Source organism: Lupinus angustifolius, chromosome LG11 (genome assembly GCF_001865875.1).
Source record: "Lupinus angustifolius cultivar Tanjil chromosome LG11, LupAngTanjil_v1.0, whole genome shotgun sequence".
NCBI lineage: Eukaryota > Viridiplantae > Streptophyta > Magnoliopsida > Fabales > Fabaceae > Lupinus > Lupinus angustifolius.
In genome coordinates, this window is record NC_032019.1 from 11,100,584 (window position 1) to 11,116,092 (window position 15,509).

General features: G+C 35.5%; 1 pseudogene; it reads right to left on the reverse strand.

Moving 5' to 3' along the window:
* Positions 9,815 to 15,509, reverse strand: part of LOC109359720 — an 11,233-nt pseudogene continuing 5,538 nt past the window's right edge.

Here is a 15,509-nt window from a genome sequence, read left to right on the forward strand (position 1 = left end):
AAAATCAAAGATTGTGGTACCCATAGATACTTTCTTGGCTTAGAAATTGCTAGGTCTACATTTGGCATACATATGAGTAAAAGGAAATACACTTTGTCCTTATTGGAAGACACGAAATACTTGGCATGTAAACTTGTTCATACTCTTTTTGATCCTTCAACAAAACTTCAATCGGAAAAAGGGACTCATCTCAATGACCTTCACCTTATAAGAAGATTGGTAGGCATATTTCTCTACCTCACTATTTCCATACCTGACATTTGTTATGTTGTGCATCAATTAAGTCTTTTTATGGCTAAACTAATGGACTTACACTATCAGGCTGCTATCAAGCTGCTCCATTACTTAAAGAGTTGTCTTGCACAAGGTTTATTCTTTCCTTCCTCTTCTACGAAAATTACAGCCTTTTCTGATTCCTGAAAATCTATTACTAGTGTTTGTATTTTCATAGGAACAACCTTGATTTCTTGGAAGACTAAAAAGCAAAACACAATGAGTAGATCATCTTCGGAAGCAGAATATAGAGCACTTGGATCACTACTTTGTGAGTTAAAATGACTAAAATACTTATTTGAATATTTACATATTCCAAACACATAAGCAACCTTTGTTTTTTGTCACAACAACTCTACCATCTACTTTACACACAATTCCAGGTTTCACGAGAGAACGAAACACATTGAGATCAATTGTCACGTGGTTCATGAAAATATTTGACAAGGCTTGGCTCATCTCCTGCCAATTCCTTCTGCTGCTCAATTAGCTGATATATTCGGAAAACCTCTTCATCCCAAAGCCTTCAAAAAATTCATGTCCAAGTTGGATCTTTGTGATCTCCATCGTCCAACTTAATGGGGTGTTGGAGATTTCTTATTCCTCAAGCAAACCAGGGTCTATGGTCCTAGCCTTTTCTGACCGTGTATTTTGTTGGTCCTTATGATCGAGGCTCTCTGGCCTTTGTGGCTTGTCCTTGGTCATCCTCTTAGCTCATATAAGTTTTCTTCTACTTGATACAGTTTCTGTTAGTTTGTTATTTAGGTAAGTTTAGTTTTTTATTAGGAGAGAACTAGTCTTCTCTTCTAGTTGTTACAGTTAGGTAGTTTATTCTTTAAGTTTGTTAGTTGTATATATACATATATATATATATATAGGTGTTTTCCTTTCTTTTATAATATACTACAATATATATTCTCTCAATAATATCATTCTTCAAGTTTATTATTCATCATAATGGCTTCAGTTTTATCAAGAAGAATTGAGAAAAGCAAGTACTTGATTGACAAACTTATCTCTAACTTATTTTATTTTCTCAATTTTAATACCTTATATTTTTTATTCCCACAACTCCTTTCTAAAAAACAGTTGAGAAATCAACATAAAAAATAAATAACCAAAATAACAATTTTTTTTAACTAGCAGTCTAGCACCACAATGATCAAAAGAGTAAGTTTGGATTTCAGGATTATCAAAATGTCAAGGTTCGATTTCTAGAAGGAGCACTTGTTGGAAGTATTGAAATATATTTATCAATGTAAATAATAGTGTATGTCAATATATGAGATTGCATTGTCGGATTGATTCTAGTTCAAGATGTTAGTTTCTAAGAATAGAAGGGCTGGTTGGTTAGTTAGTTTTGGTGTTAGATTAGTTAGTTGTTTCTTCCTTTTATAAAAAAATTTCATTGTAACTCATTCACTATTTAATTCTATTTATTCAATTCATTCATTGAATGAAATCCACATTCTTGCTCTTTGATTTCTAATATGGTATTATGTTTTCTATCTTCCTCTTCTCCATCAACCTTTCATTTTCTCTTTTCTTTGCTTATTCTCTTCAGCACTAGAACCGAGAGGCTTGTATCCTTGGAATTCAAGTACACAGTGTTCTTTGTGGAGGTTATGGTTCTTTTTAGAAGCAACTTCAACAAGGAAACGAAGTTTCACCCATTCAAAGAACTTGTAAACCTTCCATGATGCTTAAGAGAAAGAAAGGTTCTTTAATTGGGTCTTCATGTTTGCTAGTCGCAAGAAAGTTGGACTGTTCTTTCTCTTTCTTCTGCTATCGGTGTTCTTTCTTACAGAGGCACTTTCATAAAATATAAAATTGTTGTAGTGGAAGACACATGGAAAAAATATAATAGAGAAAATGACACCGAGAAATTAACGTGGTTCAGCAATTTGCCTACATCCACATTTGAAGAGCAACAATGACATTATCACTATGATAAAAGAGAATTACAAGTTCACTCAAGTGTTTCACTCACTTCCCAAAACCCAAGTACACCCAATATCACTCTCACTCAAGTATACCTTAATCACTAAAATATTCCTCACAATATTAAAACAAGAGAAGAAGACAGAATATGCACTAAGGCTAGAATATTGGTGTGTCTTACAATGGCTTGGACCATTCCTATTTATAGCCAAAGCCTTGAGGGTTGTATGGCCAAAAATAAAGATGCTTCACCACAACCTCTTCTTCTCATTGGCTACAAAAGAGGTTACACTATAGCCACTCATTTTACTTGGCCACAAGAATGTTTCATCATAGCCACTTCTTTTGCCACATCATTCTCTTTTTCTTTTAAGCCAATATTTAATAAATCTCCACCTTGGCTAAAAGACTATCATAACTATTTTCATGTTGCTCTTCTTCATGCTCACTAGAGATTCTGGACATTAATCAAGTTCAGACAATGTCTGAACTTCGTTGTTGGAACTCTCATCATGTCAGCAGGATTATTTGCACTGGGTATTTTCTCCACTTTAACAATTCCTTTCTCAATGATATCTCTGATAAAGTGCATCCGAACATCAATATGTTTAGTTCTTTCATGATACATTGGGTTTTTTGTGAAATGTATAGCACTTTGACTATCACAGTAGATGGTTATTTCTTCTAGTTGTATAACCAACTCTTCAATTAGACCTTTCTCCCAAATGGCTTCCTTTACAGCTTCTGTTAGATGTACTCCGCTTCAGTTGTAGACAAAGCAACAATTGATTGTAGTGTTGCTTTCCAACTAATAGTACAACCACACAGTGTAAAGATATATCTAGTGAGTGATCTTCGCTTATACAGATCTCCAACATAATATGAGTCAACATATACGATGACCTTTAGAAGAGAGAATATGCACTAAGGCTAGAATATTGGTGTGTCTTACAATGGCTTGGAGCATTCCTATTTATAGCCAAAGCCTTGAGGATCCTATGGCCAAAAACAAAGATGCTTCACCACAACCTCTTCTTCTCATTGGCTACAAAAGAGGTTACACTATAGCCACTCATTTTACTTGGCCACAAGAATGTTTCATCATAGCCACTTCTTTTGCCACATCATTCTCTTTTTCTTTTAAGCCAATATTTAATAAATCTCCACCTTGGCTAAAAGACTATCATAACTATTTTCATGTTGCTCTTCTTCATGCCCACTAGAGATTCTGGACATCAATCAAGTCCAGACAATGCCTGAACTTCGTTGTTGGAACTGGTTTCGTCATCATGTCAGCAGGATTATTTGCACTGGGTATTTTCTCCACTTTAACAATTCCTTTCTCAATGATATCTCTGATAAAGTGCATCCGAACATCAATATGTTTTGTTCTTTCATGATACATTGGATTTTTTGTGAGATGTATAGCACTTTGACTATCACAGTAGATGGTTGTTTCTTCTAGTTGTATACCCAACTCTTCAATTAGACCTTTCTCCCAAATGGCTTCCTTTACAGCTTCTGTTACTGCGATGTACTCCGCTTCAGTTGTAGATAAAGCAACAATTGATTGTAGTGTTGCTTTCCAACTAACAGTACAACCACACAGTGTAAAAACATATCCAGTGAGTGATCTTCGCTTATCCAAATCTCCGGCATAATCTGAGTCAACATATCCGATGACCTTACTTCCAACACCTTTGACTTTTCCATACAATAAGCCAATATCCATGGTACCCTTTAGGTAGCGCATAATCCACTTCACAGCCTTCCAGTGAACTTTACCAGGACTTGCCATATACCTACTTACCACACTTACTGCTTGTGCAATATCTGGTCTAGTGCATATCATGGCATACATAAGACTGCCAACTGCACTAGCATAAGGTACACTTGACATCTCCTCATTTTCGCTCTCAGTTTGTGGACACAAGGCCATCGAAAGTTTGAAATGAGACGCTCATGGAGTAGTGACTGGTTTAGCATTTTGCATGCCAAATCGTTCCAACACTTTCTCAATATACTTCTTTTGTGATAGAAAGAGCGTCCCTTCTTTTCTATCTCTCTGAATCTCCATTCCTAGAATTTTCCTTCCAGCTCCTCAGTCCTTCATTTCAAACTCTGAGCTCAATTGAGCTATTAAACTTTTTATTTCTGACGTGTTCTTACATGCGATCAACATGTCCTCAATATAAAGAAGGAGATAGATAAATGACTTATTAGCAAGCTTCTTGTAGTAGACACAACTATCATGCTCACTTCTACAATAGCCATTTTCGAGCATGAAGGTGTCAAACCGCCGATACCAATGTCTAGAAGATTGTTTTAAGCCATATAAGGATTTCTTCAGTAAGCAAACATGATCTTCCTTCCCTTGAACTTCAAATCCTTCAGGTTGTTTCATATAGATTTGTTCCTCCAACTCACCATGCAAGAATGCTGTTTTGACATCTAGTTGCTCAAGTTCCATATCAAATTGAGCTACAATGGCAAGTAGGATGCGAATAGAGCTATGTTTTACCACAGGGGAGAAAACTTCATTGAAATCAATTCCTTCTCTTTGTGTAAAACCTTTGGCCACTAATCGCGCTTTGAATCTTACATCTTCAACTCCAGGAATTCCTTCCTTCTTACCTATTTGCATCCAACAACCTTTTGAGACTTTGGTCATTTCACAAGAACCCAAGTATGATTCTTGTGAAGAGACTCCATTTCCTCTCTCATGGGAGAAATCCATTTGGAAGCTTCTTTATTGTTGATAGCTTCTTCATATGATTGTGGCTCACAATTGCTGATATCATCAGCAACATTTAGAGCATAAGACACCAGATCAGCATAACCATATTTCTCAGGAGGTTTTATATGTCTCCTTTGCCTATCCCTAGCCAACTGATAATGTTGCAATTGGGATACATCACTACTAGTAGATGCATCATGGACTTCTTCTTCTTGATCAAATGTATTTTCCTTCGTTGGCTCCACCTCAAACTCCACCTTCTCCGAGATACTAGGGTCTTTGTTTTCACTTGAAGACTCTTTATGAGGCTTTAGCATTTCAGCTTCATTAAAAGTAACATCTCTACTAATAATACATTTTCTTTTCTCTAGCCACCACAACTTATATCATTTTACACCATCGGGATATCCAAGAAAAATGCATTTCAATGCTCTTGCATCAAGTTTTCCTTCTTTGTTATGAGCATATGCAGGGCAACCAAATATCCTCAAATTATCATAATTTGCAGGAACACCCGACCACATCTCTTCTGGAGTTTTAAAGTCAATAGTCGTTGATGGACATCTGTTGATCAAGTAACAAGCTGTATTGACAGCTTCCGCCCAGAATTGTTTTGGCAATCCAGCATATGACAACATATACCTTGTCCTTTCAAGTAAGGTTCTGTTCATCCGTCCTGCAAGTCCATTTTGTTAAGGAGTGTGCCTCATAGTATAATGTCGAACAATACCATGATCCTTGCCAAAGTTTCCGAATTCTCTGCTACAAAACTCTAGGCCATTGTCAGTTCTCAATCGCTTGATCTTCCTCCCACTTTGCTTTTCGTTCAAGGTTTTCCACTGCTTGAACTTCACAAATGCTTCACTTTTGTGTTTCAAAATGAAGATCCAAACCTTCCTTGAATAATCATCAATGAAAGTTAGCATATATCTGCTACCACCATGAGAAGGTACTTGGGAAGGACCCCACAAGTCAGAATCTATATAATCCAATGTGCCTTTTGTTCGATGAACTACATTGTTGAATTTTATTCGACATTGCTTTCCAAAAATGCAATGTTCACAGAAATCTACCTTCCCGACTTGTTGACCACATAGTAATCCTAGCTTGGCCAACTCGGCTAGACCTCTTTCACTGACATGACCCATTCTTAGATGCCATAGTTTGGTAGCATCATAATCACTTGTTGAGGAGACAACAGCAACACCCGTGATTGTGTTTCCTTGTAGCATATAGAGACTATTCTCTTTCTTTCCTTTTATTACAACCATAACGCCTTTAGATATTCTTATAGCTCCACCTTCACCTTTGAAGCTATAATCTTTTGAATCTAGTGTTCCCAAGGAAATCGGATTTTTCTTCAATTCTGGAACATGCCTTACATCTGGCAATGTCCTTAAAACATCTTGATTCTAATTGAGCCGATGCCAATGACCTTGCAGGGAGCATTATTTCCCAAAAGGACCTTGCCCCCATCTAAGGGTTGGTAAGTTGAAAACCAATCCTTAATGGGACAAATGTGATATGAGCACCCAGAATCAAGTACTCATTCATCTTTTGAATCATGCTCTGAGACTATTAGTGCATCTACACTATCATAGTCATTTTCTACAGATGCTTCTCCATATTCATAAATCTTTTCCTTGCCTTTGCGCTCTGGAAAATTCTTTCTTATATGCCCTTCCTTGTGACAATGAAAGCAATTATACTTTCTAGGTTTCGCATTAGACTTGGACCTAGATTTCCCTCTTTCACTAAATTGATTTCGCCTCTCTGTTCTTCCTCTGGCAAAAAGACTATTACCTAAGCCTCCAGATCTCGAATATGATACTCTTTTCTTCAGTTTTTTCGAGTGCAACGCCACCTTTACTTCAACTAAGGTCAGATCTTTTCGACCATACATCATAGTGTCGATGAAATGCTCATAATAACTTGGAAGGGAACATAGTAGAAGAATGTAGAAGAATTGCTTGGTCTTCATCTTCAATTTTAACATCAATATTCTTTAGATCAAGAATAATTTTGTTAAATTCATCCAGATGATCTTTTATGGGTTTTCCTTCCTGCATTTGAAGGGTATATATTCTTTTCTTCAAATACAGCCTGTTGGTGAGTGACTTCGTCATATACAGGCTTTCCAGCTTCAACCATAATGAAGCAGCTGTAGTTTCATCTGACACTTCTCGTAGAACTTCATCTCCCAAGCACAACAAAATTGCACTATGTGCTTTTTCCAGGTTTTCATCCTTCTCGTCCTCGGTCAAACTCTATGGTAACTTGTTTCTACCTTCCAAGGCTTTTCCCAAGCCTTGATGAACTAGTAGAGCTTTCACCTTCAATCGCCATAGATTGAAATCATTCTCTCCATTAAATATCTCCAAATCAACTTTAGCACTCCCCATGATAACTGTATACCAAAATAATATCGTAGTCCGTGAACGTACACCAGGAAAGCTCGCAGGAAAAAGAGGTGGGTCTTAACAGACACGCTTAAATACCAGGTCTTTCCTAAGACAGAATTTTCCTAGACATGCACTTTCACACTATTATACCTTTCCGATAACAAGAACAATTCTTTTCTGGTGTGTAAGATCAGACAACGCTGCAAACACAGAGCATACTAAGAATTTTCTTTTAGATCGTACGGCTTAGCATGCAAGAGCTCTACGAGCTCTGATACCAGTTTGTTGATGCGGAAGACATATGGAGAAAATATAATAGAGAAAATGACACCGAGAAATTAACGTGGTTCAGCAATTTGCCTACGTCCACGGTTGAAGAGCAACAATGATATTATCACTATGATAAAAGAGAATTACAAGTTCACTCAAGTGTTTCACTCACTTCCCAAAACCCAAGTACACCCAATATCACTCTCACTCACTTATATCTTAAACACTAAAATATTCCTCACAATATTAGAACAAGAGAAGAAGAGAGAATATGCACTAAGGCTAGAATATTGGTGTGTCTTACAATGGCTTGGAGCATTCCTATTTATAGCCAAAGCCTTGAGGATCCTATGGCCAAAAACAAAGATGCTTCACCACAACCTCTTCTTCTCATTGGCTACAAAAATGGTTCCACTATAGCCACTCATTTTACTTGGCCACAAGAAGGTTTCACAATAGTCACTTCTTTTGCCACATCATTCTCTTTTTCTTTTAAGCCAATATTTAATAAAAATATCTTCAAGAGTGCCAATTTCAAGATTCAACTCCTCAACACATATCACACTTTAACTATATGATGAGAAGTTCAATGGAAGATTCTGGAGGCTCATGGCATGTTGATATTGGCAATAACCTGGAGGGAAAATTTGCTGCATCCTTATTAGATGAGTTCAAGAACAACAAGCACGTTGTTCCCTTCATGGATTTCATGCAATGGACCTCTTGAGAAACTTTATATGAAGCACTGAACAAGATGCATGATTTGAAAAACATGCATTCAAGCCAAGTATTTGACATGACTGCAATCTCAAGTGTTGATCAGGTAAGCTTTGTTGAAGTTTATATTCTCACATGATGGGTTCTTGCAAAGAACAAGAAAAGGTTGAAGCAACAAAGTGTGTGTGGAATCATGGTCCTATCACTGTAGGTGCTAGACCTTCAGGTATAGCAGTTGCTACTTGTGTCAAAGAACAAGGAGTGACAAGTGTGGTTCTTGAGAGAAGCTATTGTAACTTATTTGATATTCAATTTTTTTATTGTAACTCATTCAATATTCAATTCATTTAATGAGTGAAATTTATATTCTTTTTTTGCTCTTTGATTTTTTATAGGGAGAAACAATCATGCACTCCGAAAATATGATTAGTTCCTTAATCGAAGGATATCTTTAATAATATAAAAAATTAATAAGAGTAAGTTTGGATGGGATTTGAACTGGAAAGTAATTGTGAAAATGTAGTGGATACCTTTAACTCACAACAATGATTTTTTTGAGTTTGTGGCACTCAATCCTGGTATCACACGAATATATGCTCATTTTTGTTATGCCAAGTTTCTTTTTCATTCTAGAATAGGCAATGTGCTGAACAATATCTTTTTTTTAATTAAGGAAATTTCCAACTTTAGAAGTAAAAAAATTGTTCCTCCAATATCGTTTTGATGGGTCATGTTCCACATTATCTACCAAAAACGAGTCATGCATGCTACTCTTAACAGGAATGGTACAACAACCGTTGACTTACTTTTGGATATAATTTGGTCTTCATAGTAAATAAAAGTTTATACCCATTTAAAAAAATATGGCGTAATCCTTTTTGGCAGGAAATTTATACTTGACGAGTATTTATATCTACGCAAAGTATTTAATAAAACAAAGTTATAAATTTTTAAATTAATTATCTATGCATTATCGGTGTAAAGATTTATACACAGTTATTGCATTATTCATTATTCATTTGAATCATTTTTATTTAAGAGTCAATGATAATTGAAAATGAATTGAGAATGATACAGAGACAGTATAAAAAACTCTTACATAATTAGTATATACATATTTTTTTTCTTATTTAAATTATTATTCACTCATTCTCTAAAGTCTAATATCTAATATGAGAAACAACTACCTTATTTAAGAAGCACAACCTCATCAAGGATTTTCCTCTTTGAGAGAAAATATAAGGGATTACGAGATATTAGCTAGGAATGACCCGTTTTAATGGGATTCCAATACATATAATAGTTAATTAGTACTTTATGAAACAATTTATGAAAAGAATATGTACATTATACACTGGAAGATAAATTCAGTATATGACACATATAGTAAATGAGATGATTATGTAAGTGTATCATCACTAACCCAACACTATCACTATAGCACAAACTTCAATATTTTGGTGCTTGTAATTATTTATTTAGTACTTTTGGGTAGATCAGCTTAGTACTCATCAATCCAGCCCTTAATTATTTTCATTTCAGTATTTCTCTGGGTGATCAACCAATGAGGATCACTTGGGTTTTCTGGCCCTAAGTCTAGGCTATGAGACCCTACAATTGTTGTAAACATTCGATGTTAGAAATCAATTAACATAATTTTAAGCATAAAGTCATTAACTAAAAGATATAATTCTCATTCATATATTAAAACATTAATCCTATATGTAAAGATACTATTTGATATACTCTTCAGTGCCATTTTTAGTGCCATTTTTAGTTGTAACAACAATGATACTATTTGATATACTCTTCAGCATCCTGCAATTCATAAAGATAAAATTATTAAAACTAGATAACCAAAAAATATTAAAACTAATAGAAAATTAAAAGAAAGCAAATGAATGATGAAAAAAATAGTTATATTTCTCATCATCAAATTTAGTTTCTTTTCCATATATTACCCGCCAGAGCTGAACAGATCTTTCAATCCATTGGAGAAGATAATGTTACTTGCAAACCTTTTAAGATTTAGTTTCAACTCCTGTATTATATGAATATATATCATAATCAAAATTCAAAAAGATTAATATTTGTAACTAACTATAGAAAATAAAAAAACTAAGAACATTGATTAATTCATAATATATACATATATAATATATATATGTTTCATGAAAGTAAATAGTAAAAATATATATACATACAGGACCCCTAAAATATGTGGTAACCCAATGAGGTTGAGGAAGTACACCATATTGTTTCTTACAATCATTGAGAAATTTCTTCATATTAAAAGGTTTTGGTTGGAACAATGAATCTTCCTTATCAATGCCTATTGGCATAACCATCTCACTGCACGTCTGTTTATGAACTTAATTACTTTAGTCAATAAAGATCACAAATATATTGGATGCTAATAAGACCATAGCATAACATGTACAAAAAAGTTAATATAATTTGTGTACCATAATATATGATGGGAAAACAGAAAAGTTACAATTTTGTAATAATAATTATCCAAATAATAATCATACATTCATGAATCACTATACTGGTTCATCATATTTCTATTTATTATTTCTAATAACTATGTAAAAATTCATGTATAAGATTGTAACAAATTTTATATGTTAATCATTATTTCAAATTGTGGATTGCATCACTAGATGGAGGCATAATATTATGGTTGTAGTGACTACCACAACCATATTACATTATAATTATGGTGTGATAATTGATTACAATGATGTGACCGCACCGGGTTCCAGCACAAACGCATTTGGGTAGCATTGAATCGCATCAAATATAAAAACATTATTCTAATCACTAAAAAATTCAAACCGCAATGGCCACAACTTGTATAGCAACGCCTATGATTACAATAACAGACCATGACCATAATTGCAATTTAAAACATCGATATGAATACATCAAATTTTTAAATTGCAATTGCGGTCATGGTCTGTCATCGTGATTGCAGTCGTTACAATAAAGATTGTGGCATTTGTGATGTGAATTTTTAGTGATTAAAAAAATAATGTTAAATTTGATGCAATTCGATGTTACCCAAATGCGTCTGTGCTACAACCCGCGTGGTCACATCATTGAGATCAATTGTCACACTATAATTGCGATGTAATGTGGTTGTGGTAGTACAAATTTTACGATATAATGAGTGACGGTCCTTTGAAGTACTCTTTTGAGAGGCTATACAATTTGAGTGGAGATAAAGGGAGGATGGTTGGCCACTTAGGCATTTGGAATGATGGGAAATGAAATTGGCATATACCTTGGAGGAGAGAGCCTCTTGAGTGAAAAACCCTTTGATTGTGGATCTTATTCAGTTTTTGAGTAGTACTATTGTGAAGGAGGAAATAGAACACAAATGGATCTTGATATATGATATGTCAAATTTATATATAGTGAAGTCAACTAACAAGGTTATTTGGCTTTTGGAGGATGTTAGTACTTAGGCTTGTCAGTTGTGGCATTTGGTATGGAAATCCATGTAAATTTGTGCACTTTCTTAGAGAATTATGTTGGATAAGGTTCCATGTGAATGGAACTTAGCCAAGAGGAGTGGTCTGATTTATGTTATGTATATTTGGTATCATGTTCATCCAGAAATGGTGGATCATCTTTTCTTCTCATGTTACTTTCCCTATCGATTTTGGCAGCTATTTTATGGTTGATTAGGGCTTGATATGGTGCTACCTCATTTTGGGAAGAGGCATTTTTTACAAAATTGTGTTCCGGTTAATAGTAGGTTATTGTAAGATGTATGTTTTGTGCTCTAGATGGCTGGGATTTGGTCCCTTTGGAAATGTAGAAATGATTACATCTTTAATAACTAAATTGTGTCTCTGGAGGATTTGATGAATGAGATAAAACTCAAGTCTTAAATACGGATCAAGGAAAGACACAAAGGCGCGATCATTTTTTGGTTTGAAGACGTTCTAACTCGATTTTGTATTTGGAATGTTTTTGTTAGGGATACTTACTTCATTGGAGTTATTGGTGTTTTCTTGTCATTTTGTTTAGGTTTTCAGTTGGTGAGGTTTTTAGATATTCCTCCCTCTTTTTATGTCATCTTGTATATTTGTTTATCCTTTGCATGTAATTTTGGTTTTCTCTAATAAAAATTTTACTTGCCCAATTTTTATGTTAAACTATAATAATATTAAGATAATATCATTGACCTGCCATTCTCATCCTATGCCAGTTTCAGTTGGCTCTTCGTTTCCTTCCATTTCATAGCATGGCTGCTTTTTCCAATCATAAGCAACAACACCTTCGAATATTTGACCAAGAACATCAGTTTTATTAGCTGCTCCATCAATGGCATCACAAATGACTTTAAGTGTGTTTTTAATAGGGTCATTGTACTGAGCTATGTCACTATACATTGAGTCCAAATAGTCCTTTAGATTAGAACTTGTGCTCAATTTCCTGAAACAAAGACCAAGTAATAATTATTGTTAAGCACTTTTTGGATGGATAAGATAAACAAATTGTGTACACAAACTATATGCTTACTTGCAAGTTTTGAATCTTTTGCTGAGAATTGAAAGACCATTAGGCTTTTTAGCAACTCTGTCCATTACATACCAAGATTTACGAATAGTGTTGTAACTGTTAAATGTATTTTAGTTATTAGTAAATGGTAGTCTAGTCTTTTTGTATTTACTTAACTTCCTATATGTATTGGCCCTTTGGTCTTATCTCCATTATTAATTCCATTTTGCATTTCTCCCTTCTCTCTTCTTCTTCTCCTCTCCCTTCTCTCTTCCTCCCTATGCAGCTGATCTAACATGGTATCAAGAGCAAGGTTTGCTAAGGCCACAGCTTTCGAATTTTTTCGCAGATCCTGTTCATGCTTCTGGGTTCCATCATCTTTTCTTCTTCTTTGCAGTGGTAGATCAGCCTCCGCATTTCGCATATCGAAGATCTCAGTTTCAGATTCGCAGTTTTCGTTGAGCGAATTTTTCAGGTTTTCTGTTTCTCTTTCCATTTGCATTTCGATTTCCCTACTGTTGTGCTTGTTAGTTATGGCAACTGAAAGAGATGATTCTTTGCAATCCATTAGTGTGCAACTAAATGGATCTTCCAACTATGCATATTGGAGTTATGTGATGAAAAATTTTCTGATTGGTAAACGAATGTGGGGATATGTTTCTGGAACTTTTGTTAAACCTACAAATAGTGCTACTGAAAATTATGCAAAGGAGTTAGAAACTTGGGAAGTGAACAACTCGAAAATTATTACTTGGATTAATAATTCTGTTTCGCAATCTATTGGTGTTCAACTTGCAAAATATGATTCAGCATCTCAGGTTTGGGAGCACCTTAAACGATTGTATATGCAGTCCAATTTTGCAAAACAATATCAGTTAGAGATTGATATTCGAGCTCTCCAACAACATAGCATGAGCATCCAAGAGTTTTATTCTGCTATGACTAACCTTTGGGACCAATTGGCACTCACTGAATCTGCAGAATTGCAAGCATTCACACCGTACACTGATCGCCGGGAACAACAGCGTTTAGTACAGTTTTTGATGGCTCTTCGGAATGATTTTGAAGGCCTACGTGGTTCCATTTTGCATCGCACTCCTCTGCCATCTGTTGACTCTGTTGTTAATGAACTTTTAGGTGAAGAAGTTCGTTTGAAGTCCCACTCTGAAAAGGGAATTGTTGACAAAGGGATTCTGCCAAGCCCCTCTGTGTTTGCTGCTCCTGTTGTGAAAGGAAAATCTCAAGGCAGAGTCAATTATGATGAATGTAGCTTCTGTAAGGAAAAGGGTCATTGGAAGGCTCAATGTCCAAAATTATTGAAGAAGGAGCAACCTTATCAACCACCTCAGTGGCGTCCGCCTCAGTCGAAATACAGGAACTTTCAGCACAAATCTCAATCTTCCAATGTTGTTGCTGCTACTGCTGTTTCTCCATCTGCCACCCCTGGGATGGTTCACTCTGGGTCTAACATGTCTGACCTGGTAGAACAATTTCAGAAGTTTCTTGCATCTCAGCCCAATGCTATGTCAGTCTCTCCTAATGTAGGTCTGTCTTCTGCTGCCTCATCAGGTATATCATCCTCCATATGGATCCTTGACTCTGGAGCGTCCCATCATATGTCATCTGACTTTAAATCTTTTACATCTGTACATAAGTCGTCCTGTGTATCTGTTATGACTGCTGATGGAACTCCTATGTTATTGGAAGGAGTTGGTTCTGTTTCTACACCTAAACTATCTCTCTCTGATGTTTATTATATACCTAACCTCACTTTAAGTCTTGCTTCTGTTAGTCAACTGTGTGATTCTGGTTTCTCAATCTTATTTTCCTCAACTCATTGTTATGTGCAGGATCCTCAATCGAAGAGGCTGATTGGGACAGGCCATAGACAGGGGGGGCTTTATATTTTGGATGAACTGAAGCTTCCACATGTTGCAGCTCCTACTGTTGATTTATCATCTTTTCGTTTGAATTTGTCTTCTTCTAAGTTTTATTTATGGCATTCTCGTCTGGGTCATGTATCTTCTCCTCGTTTGAAATACTTAGCATCAACGGGAGTCTTAGGATCATTACAACCAAATAACATTTCTGACTGTTGTGGTTGTAAACTTGCCAAGTTTTCTGCTTTACCTTTTCCTAAAAGTGTTTCAATTTCTAAGGCACCTTTTGATTTGGTTCATTCTGATGTATGGGGTCCATCCCCAATTGCTACTAAAAGTGGATCCAAATATTATGTCTCTTTCATTGATGATTACACACGTTATTGTTGGATTTTTCTTATGAAACATCGTTCTGAATTCTTTGGTATTTATTGTCATTTTCGTGCTTTGGTTAATACTCAATATAACTCTGTTATTAAGTGCTTCCGCTGTGATTTAGGTGGTGAATACACCTCTAACAAATTCTCTGAGTTACTTTCCTCTGATGGAACAGTTCACCAAGCCTCTTGTACTGACACCCCTGAACAAAATGGAGTTGCTGAAAGAAAGCATCGTCACATTCTTGAAACAGCCCGTTCTATGCTTCTGTCAGCATCGGCTCCTTCTGAGTTCTGGGGTGAGGCTGTCAAAACTGCGGTTCATGTCATTAACAGAATTCCTTCTTCTGTTACTTCAGGTTTGTCTCCTTTTGAAAGGTTCTATGGTCATCCTCCT